This window comes from Felis catus, chromosome F1, assembly GCF_018350175.1.
Source record: "Felis catus isolate Fca126 chromosome F1, F.catus_Fca126_mat1.0, whole genome shotgun sequence".
NCBI lineage: Eukaryota > Metazoa > Chordata > Mammalia > Carnivora > Felidae > Felis > Felis catus.
The window spans coordinates 48,724,511-48,735,295 of record NC_058384.1 but is presented as its reverse complement, the minus strand read 5'-3'; the positions used below and the strand labels follow the sequence as shown (position 1 = coordinate 48,735,295).

The following is a 10,785-nucleotide window of genomic DNA, read 5'->3' as shown; positions in this document are numbered from 1 at the left end:
TAACAAGGTAAGGATCTACATTTATCTTTTTATAATGGTTATACATTTGTCTCACCATAATTGTTTTTAAAACGCCAATCTTTTCCCACTGATGTAAAAGGTACTATTATTAAATATTGATTTTCTCTAATATTTAAGTCTACCTCTAAACTTCAGATTTTTTTCTATCGGTCTATCAAAAATTACAACACATTTTTTTAAACTGTGGAAACTTTATGATTTGTTAAGTATAGGCTTCTTCTCTTTGTTATATGACTTTCTTGACCATTAATATGTATTCTTTTTTTTCTGTGTCATTGTTTAAATAGCACTGGGTTGGGAGGCAGGGGCACTGTTTGGATATAACTGAGATTTTATTAACATCGTGTCCATTTCTTTTAATTAAAAGTAAAGTCTTTATTTGTATTTCAGGAGTGTTTTAATGTTTTTCCCCAGATATATTTTACATATTTTTATTATTATTTTATGTTATATTTCAAAAGGGAACAAAAAGAATATAGAATGTTTTTCTTGAAAATCATCAGTAGGTGGGAATTTTAGAAATTTTATCACAATGGTAATGCATATATAAATACTATACCTCAAAATGGAATTGAATTATTTAAAAAATAAGGACAGGGTGCCTGGGTGACTCAGTCAGTTGTGCATCCAGCTCTTGATTTCAGCTCAGTTCATGATCCCAGGGTCATAGGATCAAGCCCCACATCAGGCTCTATGCTTAACATAGAATCTACATAGATTCTCTCTCTCCCTCTTCCCCACTCCCCAGCTTATGCTCTCTCTACAATAAGAAAGAAAGAAAGAAAGAAAGAAAGAAAGAAAGAAAGAAAGAAAGAAAGAAAAAAAGAAAGAAAGAAAGAAAGAAAAATAAGGACATAAAGGATAAATAAAGTGTGGCAACACATTGCTAGTTTTAAAACTGAGCATTAAAGTGTATGGGGAATTATGATATTCTAATTCCAAACTATAGCAAACATTGTATGTTTTTTTCAAAGATTTTTTTTGTCAGCAAAATCCATCACATTAACTTAAAAAGTTATTTCAAGATTTATTGATATCAAAAAAAAATTTGCTTCCACTAGTAATAGTTAAGAAATGAAGTGTATTTAATTACTTAAAAATCCTGCAACAAGGAACTAATTTGAGTTACCAATGACAAAAGCTGGAACTATTGGATATCAAAATAAATACTGCGGTTACTAGATTGTAACTGAAAATGTAAATACACATGAGTCTGTATTGATGGAATAGTTTATTGAATAAATAAATGTAAGAGAAGAGATAAATCTCCTTACAAAAGAATTAGAAATAATTTGTGTGGATACTTCCTCTTCCAGGAGGTAGAACTTAATTCTGCCCCCCTCCCACTTGAAGGCAGGCTGAACTTAGTGACTTGCTTCCTAAGAATAGAGCATAAAAAGTTTGGGAAAAAAACTTTCAGTGGAAAATCCTGGCAAATTCTACCTAAGCCAAATGATCAAGGTTAGCATCACCAATGCAAGTCATGTTGATAGTATATACCCACTGATAGGTTGTGATAAAAAGGCATTCCACTTCTTTGGTATTTTTTTTCCTAAACTCATCCAGTCTAGTCATGGTAAAAACATCAGACAAACCCAAAGTAAGAGATACTTTACAAAATACCTCACCAGTATTCCTCAAAACTTCCAAAGTGGTGAAAAACAAGGAAAGACTGAGACACTGTCATGGATAGAGGTAACTAATCAGGCATGACTAGTAAATACAATGTGGAAAAAATAGAAAAGTGCAATGGGGAATTCTTGATTAGAACTTGGAACAGAAAAATGGCATTAGTGGAAAAAAGTGAAATCCAAATCAAACCCAGTTTAGTTCATCATCTAGGCACCAATAGTGATTTCTTTGTTTTCACAAATATACTATGGTAATGTAAGACATTAACAATGGTGGAAACTGAGGAAAGAATATGTGGGGAACTCCTATACTATCTTTGCAATATTTCTATAAATCTGATTCTTTCAAAATAAAATGTTTATTAAAAATAAACATTTCTAATCAAATTTAAAAACTTAAAATATATTGAGTCCTAGTATAATTAGCAATAAAGGATCAGAAAATAAGCCTGTTACAGGTCTGCAGGTGGGGAAGACCACCATCAAACTATGATGTAATAGTAGAGCAAAAAAAGTGGGAGAACTGTCAGAAGACTAGAGGCTAGAAGAGAGGCAGAATAATGGTAGCTCTTTCTTTTAATGTTTCTTTATTTATTTTGAAAGAGAGAGAGAGAGAGAGAGAGAGAGAGAGAGAGAGAGAGAGAACACACAAGTAGGGGAGGGGCAGAGAGAGAGGGAGAGAGAGAGAATCCCAAGCAGGCTCCATACCACCAGCACAGAGCCCAAAGCAGGACTCGAACTCATGAACAGCGAGATGATGACCTTAGCTGAAGTCAGACACTTAACTGACTGAGCCACCCAGGCACCCTGGTAGCTCTTTTTTTAATCTAGCTTTTTTTTTAAATCCAGTTGCAGGTTAAAGCCCCAGTGGAAGAAAAAAAAAGGAATCTTGTAGGAGGCTAGTAAAGTCACAAGCAAACTGGAGTGCTTAGACATGGGACATGAGTAGAGCATTTTCCAAGCCAAAAGCTTTTAGTCACTTTCAGATGAGCTGAGGGAAGGCCCAGGAGTTATAAAAATCTTATTCCATTTTCAACTCTGCCAGTAATATGCTGACAGTGAGCAAGTCATTAAATTTTTCTCATCTTGGTTCTCTCATCTATGGGTTGAAATCCATCCATAGTTTTGATTCTATGAATTTACAAAGACAAGTTTTTTAATCCTTTTGGAAATGTTAAATGAAGTTGTATATTTGACAATGACATAAAAATTAAAATAGGTTGCAATATAAAAAGGAAAAAAGTTTTGGTCAATATATAAAGGTTTAAATTTTCATTTTGGCAAGTCCTTGTACATGGTCCAAGGTAATTTATCATACGATTACAGCATAGGCAGGTTTGACCATAGTCATGCCTTTAATTCCTGAAGTATTCATCATGCTTGCTATAATAATACCTGAAAATATCATTCATAATCAGAAGAATATGTTGAACTGCACCATGAATGTGCAATCAGCAAGATTCAGATAGTGGGGAAAATTATAGCTCAGTTTTTCAACAGATAAATTTTAAGGAAAAGAAGGGGATTGATGAGGGACCTATTAAAAGAGACTTAAAAGTCATAGTAAGTTGAAAAAAGGGAGAGGATAAATATAATATCAAAGGATACATATCTGGGTTATAAAATTAAAAATCAATGATCTTTTTGAAATTCAGAATAATAGTTACCCATGAGAAGATGGAGGGCTGGTAATTGTGGTGTGGCACATGGATGGGGCTTCTGTGTGGCTGGCAAAGTACTGTTTTTTTTTTACCTGAATAATGATTACAAGGGTGTTAACATTTAAATAATTTTTATGGCATGCATTTGTTTTGTGTGGTTTTCAGCACTTTTAGTGTGTATTACAATGTGTGATAAAATGTTCAAAAAGGTAAAATTACGATTTTTTTCCAAATGTAAAATAAACATACATCTAAGGTTTTATTTAACTCACTAGTTAACGAGGGAATCAGTAAGACATTATAGGGGGTTCAAAAGAGAATTGAAAACATTCGCACATATACTGGTCATCAAGAATACTAAAATGAATTTACAAATAGATGCAAAATTATCAACATCCATAGGGCAATAGTCAAATGCATCTCCTTAGGGCTAATCTGCATATCTGTGAACAGGAATCACAGGCGTTACTATCCGTGTTCGTAATTTATAGAACTGTAATATGCTTCAAAGACAATGAAAAGGGAAGATAACTCTGAAGGGTGAACTGGGCAGGACACTCAGTAATCTTTTCCCTATTTTAAAGTCTTTTACTATTATTCCTGACAGTATAAATACTAAGTATTGCAAAACAGTACCATCCATTGTAAGAATGGCAATGATTTTATATAGCTGGGGTTAAAAGGACAGAATGGATGGGGTGAGAAATGAGGCTGGAAAGATGGGCAGGGCCCATATCATGAAGCTGAGTGATGCCTTTTATTTTGTTTGGCACTGGGAAAGAGGTAGAGACAACTCTGGATGGCCCTGCTTGTCCTCTCCTCTTCTTTTTTTCTGTAGGATAGGGATAATTTAGCATAGCAGTCGTGAGTTGGCTCAGTAGAAGAGTGTGGTAGACTCTGGAGATTCTTTCTTTCAAATAAGGGCATTTCCTCAACCAGTGCACTCCCATTGATACACAGCTGCTATCTGTCCTCCTTTCCTTATAAATATTTTGATGATTGAGGTAAAGTCTCTGTCTTGAAGCTCTTCTATGAAGTTGTCAAGTGCAGTTATGCCCATGTCAAACATACTTTTAGGTGAAGCAGTGCAGGTGTGGGAGATCTTTTACGCTTTGCTGTTTCTCTGCCTGTGAGCTTCCTCAGTAAAACATAATATATAACATTTGCACTGAGGATGTAGGAACTTTTTCCCCCTTTGCATTAGAGGTAGTCAATGAATTTGTTTTCTGTTTGGTTTTTTTATTGCTATTGTTGGTAGTAGAAATATCGTGATTTTTGAATTAGTATAATCCTGTAGCGTATTGGAAGAACTAGTATGTTCCAGTATTCACCCTGAGCTGCTGTGTTGAAAAATTACCAAATTACTATGATTGAGAGTAGTTGGGGGTAATTATGGAAAGGGAGACTTGATTTATTTTCTGATATGTAAGTTCTTTTTAAACTTTTTTTTTTCAACGTTTATTTATTTCTGGGACAGAGAGAGACAGAGCATGAACGGGCGAGGGGCAGAGAGAGAGGGAGACACAGATTCGGAAACAGGCTCCAGGCTCTGAGCCATCTGCCCAGAGCCCGACGCGGGGCTCGAACTCACGAACCGCGAGATCGTGACCTGGCTGAAGTCGGACGCTTAACCGACTGCGCCACCCAGGCGCCCCTGATATGTAAGTTCTTATAGAATTTCCTTACCCCGGGTGTTTACGCAGTTACTCTTAAAATGCCTAGTAAAATCATATGTCAATTTTGACCATGTGATTAGTAGTAGAACATGGGTGTTTTCTAGATAAAAATCAAACAGACTTTCAGGTCGAACTAATGAAGCAATTAGTTCTTTATTTGAAAATACATATTTGGTTTATAGATTAATATTTTTCAGTCGGTCCACAGATACAATTCTAATTCCCCCTTATTTCAATCACCTTTTCCTTGAAGAAGTGAACTATATAGTTTCCCCCAGTCTGGAATGGTGCAGTTCAACATGTTCCTCTGTCTTCTCTCATTCCTGCTAACTAACAACTGGGTCCAGAGACTGGATCAAACTCTGATCTGATCTCTTTGGAAAACTGTAAGCGGGATATGGCAAGGCTATAGGAAACCTATAATGTTTGTCTCTTTTTGTGACCTTAGCAACCATTGAAGCTTAATGCCTATATCTAAATATTTGTTTGTTTAAAAAGTTGAAATTTTGATGCTATTATTTCACTTTTCTTTGTTGGTTAGAATAATTTTAAGAGAAATACTTCCTCTTATCTACTGTTTGATTACTCATCGCAGAATTAATAGGAAAGGCAGGAAAACGGTTAATTCTTATTTTAAAATTTTTATTTAATTTATTTTTTAAATTTACATCCAAGTTAGTTAGCGTATAGTGCAACAATGATTTCGGGAGTAGATTCCTTAGTGCCTCTTACCCATTTACCCCATGCCCCCTCCCACAACCCCTCCAGTAACCCTCTATTTGTTCTCCATATTTAAGTCTCTTATGTTTTTGTCCCCTTCCCTGTTTTTATATTATTTTTGCTTCCCTTCCCTTATGTTCATCTGTTTTGTCTCTTAAAGTCCTCATATGAATGAAGTCATATGATGTTTGTCTTTCTCTGACTAATTTCACTTGGCATAATACCCTCTAGCTCCATCCACATAGTTGCAAATGGCAAGATTTCATTCTTTTTGATCGCTGAGTAATACTCTATTTTATTTATACACCGCATCTTCTTTATCCATTTATCCATCGGTGGACATTTGGGCTCTTTCCATACTTTGGCTATTGTTGATAGTGCTGCTATAAACATTGGGGTGCATGTGCCTCTTCAAAACAGCATACCCGTGTCCCTTAGAGAAATACCTAGTAGTGTAATTGCTGGGTCATAGAGTAGTTCTATTTTAATTCTTTGAAGAACCTACATACTGTTTTCCAGAGTGGCTGCACCAGTTTGCATTCCCACCAGCAGTGCAAAAGAGATCTTTCTCCACATCCTTGCCAGCATCTGTTGTTGCCTGAGTTGTTAATGTTAGCCATTCTGACAGGTGTGAGGTGACATCTCATTGTGGTTTTGATTTGTATTTCTCTGATGATGAATGATGTTGAGCATTTTTCATGTGTGGGTTGGTCATCTGAACATCTTCTTTGTAGAAGTGTCTATTCATGTCTTTTGCCCATTTCTTTACTGGATTATTTGGTTTTTTTGGGTGTTGAGTTTGATAAGTTCTTCATAGATCTTGGATACTAACCCTTTAACTGACATGTCGTTTGTACATATCTTCTCCCATTCCATCAGTTGCCTTTTAGTTTTTCTGATTGTTTCCTTCACCATGCAGAAGGTTTTAATTTTGATGAGGTCCCAATAGTTCATTTTTGTTTTTGTTTCCCTTGCCTCTGGAGACATGTTGAGTAAGAAGTTGCTGTGGCCAAAGTCAAAGAGATTTTTGCTTGTTTTCTCCTCAAGGATTTTGATGGTTTCCTGTCTTACATTTAGGTCTTTCATCCATTTTGAGTTTATTTTTGTGTATGGTGTAAGAAAGTGGTCCAGGTTCATTGTTCTGCATGTCGCTGTCCAGTTTTCCCAGCACCACTTGCTGAAGAGACTATCTTTATTCCATTGGATATTCTTTCCTGCTTTGTCAAAGATTAGTTGGCCATACATTTGTGGGTCCATTTCTGGGTTCTCTATTCTGTTCCATAAAAATCTGGAACGCTTCACGAATTTGCGTGTTATCCTCGCGCGGGGGCCATGCGAATCTTTCCTGTATCGTTCCAATTTTAGTATATATGCTGCCAAAGAGAGCACAAAAACTTCTTAATTCTTTATTATTCCTTTTATTAGCAAGTTTTCATGATAATAAGTTAGTTTCTATAATCTTCTGAAGGTAGACAATTATTTTTAAATAATATTATGTACCCCACAGATATAAATAAGTTTGATGTGTTCAATCCATTCTAATTATTAAAATTCTTCAAATTCAAATGGTTTCATTTTGTTTAGTGGAAGACTTGCAGTGTCAGTCCTTGAATATCTTTTATATCTATTCTATTTGTCTTTGATAGTTACTTGCTAACTGACATGACAAGATTGACCGGCTCAGCATGTTCATTTCCTGTCTCAGACATCAGCAATATCTCCACTAAACCTAAGCTGCTTTTAGTAAGAGGTGACATTTCAAGACCACAATCTGGATCTTAATGCTAATGCATTAGTAATTATATATAGGTCTTTACAGTGGAAAGAGGTAGGAAATATTTACAGGTAGGAAAAATATATATCCTGTGTCCAATATAAAAGACCAGAAACTGTGACCAATCAAGTATCAACTTGCAAAGTTGATACTGATTCTTGCAATCAAATTTCAAGACTAAGGAGATTTTAATTAAACTGTTTCCTATTGCATCTATGTGTCCCTTATTTCACCCTAAGAATTCAGTTTCTCATTGGCACAGGGAATGATAAATTAGAACATCCACTAATTACTCATTTCTTAAATTATTCTCAGAATAATATAAATACCACCTCCACTCTGATTACTGAAATTTAATAAAAATAGAAAAGCTTCCTTGAAACCTGGTCCTTTCTAAAAGCACAAGAAAACTAATTTCACAACAAAAATGTATCAAAAGAAAATAAACAACAGAAATATATCAAATTCAAATTCCATACAAAGTTATAATAAGGAGAATAAGGAACATAACTGTATAAATTGTGTAAGTTCACAAAAGATAAGTATGAAACCCAGCCTAATTTTAATGGGCCTTAATTTTTCCTAATGCAATGGAAAAGAAGGTGAGGATTCCAACTATCAACTTACTACACTGAAGTTATAAACCAATCATATTAGACTGGAAAATAAATTAGAGTATAGCAATTTTAAAAGGGTTTGTTGAAACTACTAATATTTATACAGAATCTATTTATTGATAAATTTAAGAAAACTAATTGAAAAAAATCTATGAGTTAATTCTATGAGTAATAATAGAATTCAGTAAGGTAATTGGACATATATATGTCAGGTAAAAGATGGCCAGGATCGTGACTAATTGGCCATGATCATGATGGCCATGGCCATGATTAATTAATAAACACATTACCTTTTGCCAAAAAAACTACAAAACTGAAAAAATAAATGTAATATAACTGTTTCTAGACACTGAGGAATCTGAGATCTTTAACACATGAGAGACAATGAAGTGAACTATACAACATCAATCACTTTCTTAAAAGACTGTAGTGTGGGGAAGAAATATCAGTCTCATTTAGAAACTGAGAAGTTTACAGGGGTATTCCTTAAACAGAAAAAAAAATACGATTTTAAGTTGAGGAAATAGCAAGAGTAAGGGGGGCAGAAATTTGCAAGACAAAGTATTAGAAAGAGTACAAGAAATTTGTGCAAGGTTACCTTTGAGTCTGGCTTATTACCAAGCAGCTCACATGCAGGATAAAACTCCATGAGTATTGGCAAAGAATACTTACCATAAGATATAAGTTAATAATTTTCAGAGCTCATGCAGAGCTGAGGGACATTCAATTTCTTAACATCCAAAATAGGAAAGCTTTAATGAACACCCTGGGAATTCATTATAAATTTAGGTGTCATCATACCTCAGTAATTAAGGCTAATATGCACCCATAATATCAAGCTTTTAAATAAAAGTCTTTAAAGACAAAGCTGATACTTAAATAACTGCTGATCAATGTTAACTCATCATCATTAATGAAGACCAACAAAATTCTGATATTTAACATCATAAAATTCAAATACCCAGCATCCAATAAATAATTATTGGACATCTGATGGATTGAGAAACTGTGCTGTCATCAGGGAGAAAACAAATATAAAAGCAGACCCAGATCACAGAGATGAATTTTCAGAAATAAACTTCAATATAGGTATTTAAAATATGTTCAAGAACATTAAAAAAACATAATGAAGGTAAAATATTCAAATTATAAAAAATCAAATCTCTGGAGCTGAATTAACATTATTGGATAAGCTTAACAACAAATAAGGCATTGTGGCAAAAAAGATCGGCGAAAATTGTTGTGAAGACATAGCGATGAAAAATATCTGCGAAACAGAGAGAAAAGAGGCAAAAAACTGAATATTTCCTAAGTGACTAATGGGACAATATCAAGAGGTCAGGCATACCTGTAATTTGAGTCTCTGAAGTTGTGAGAAAGGGAAACAAAAAATGGAGAGCTAGTACCTAAAAGTTTCCAATTTTGACAAAAAATATAAACCCACAAATCCAAAAGGCTCAACGAATCCCAAGTAAAATGAACACCTTTCATATCTTAATCAAGTCTTTAAAAACCAGAGATAAAGAAGAAATCTGAAAAGTGGTCACAGTCTTACATTAGGATGTAAGAACTCTTAAACGAATTAGCAGTGATTTCTTAACAGGAATAATGGAGGCCAGAAAACAAAAATACAACATCTTTAAAGTTGCTGAAGGAAGAAAAAGCAACTGTCAACCTAGATTCTATCTTGTGAAAATATCCCTCAAACTAAGAAGGAAAAAAAAATTTAAGAGACATTTTCAGAATATCAAGAGCTGAGAAAATTCATTTTCAGCAGACCTTCAAGACAACAAATGTTAAAGGTGTTCAGGCTAAGGGACTTGTGTACTTCTGCACAAAGAAGTGAAGAGAACTGGAAATCATTAACTTGTAGGTAAATATAAAAGACTGTTCTCATTTAAAAAATATATTTAAAAGATTATTGTGCCCAAGAATGCTGGCCACCATGCAGCATCCACCCTTTTCTTTCTCTCCTGCTTCCGACTGTTTGCATACAAAAAGAGTAAATCCACACATCTCATAGTTCTCTTTCAGATCTTTACACAGGCCTTTAATGTAGTTTCCTTGTGTCCATATTTTCACAATATCTCTCTCCTTAGTTCTATGAGCTTGCACACAATTTCAACACATCTAATGAAAACACCAGTAAGTTTCTGTCTCTCCTCTGGATATAGTACTTCAAATATAGTCTCATTATAGTCAACAGTCAAGATGAATTTAAAAATGTGTTCAGGGGCACCAGGGTAGCTCAGTTGGTCAAATGCCTGATTCTTGGTTTCGGCTCAGGTCATGATCTCACTGTTTGTGGGTTCAAGCCCCACGTCAGGCTCTGTGCTGACAGTGCAGAACCTGCTTGGGATTCTTTCTCTCTCCCTCTCTCTTTGCCCCTCCCCTGCCCTCTCTCTCTCTCTCAAAATAAATCAATAAACTTTTTTAAAAATTATAAAAATATGTGCAAAGTAAAAGTTATCGAATCAGGAGGGTGTGTGTATAAATATATACTAAATATTCTTTAATTTCAGTTTTGTAAATGTTTTGAGCTCCTAGGTGGCATCCCTGTCAACTATTTTCTTGAAATCAATAATTTGAAAAGACTAAAAATAAAACAGGTTTCTTATACATTTGTTAACTTCCTTTTTAATAGACAAAATTTTAGAGGAATTAAAGCATCCACTACTGGAGATC

The 10,785-nt window shown here is 34.6% G+C and overlaps 1 non-coding gene across 1 annotated transcript; it reads right to left on the bottom strand.

Moving 5' to 3' along the window:
* Positions 1 to 6,991: 6,991 nt before the first annotated feature.
* Positions 6,992 to 7,098, bottom strand: LOC111558482. The gene has a single exon (XR_002739383.1). It is a non-coding gene; the product is annotated as a U6 spliceosomal RNA (small nuclear RNA).
* Positions 7,099 to 10,785: the final 3,687 nt, after the last annotated feature.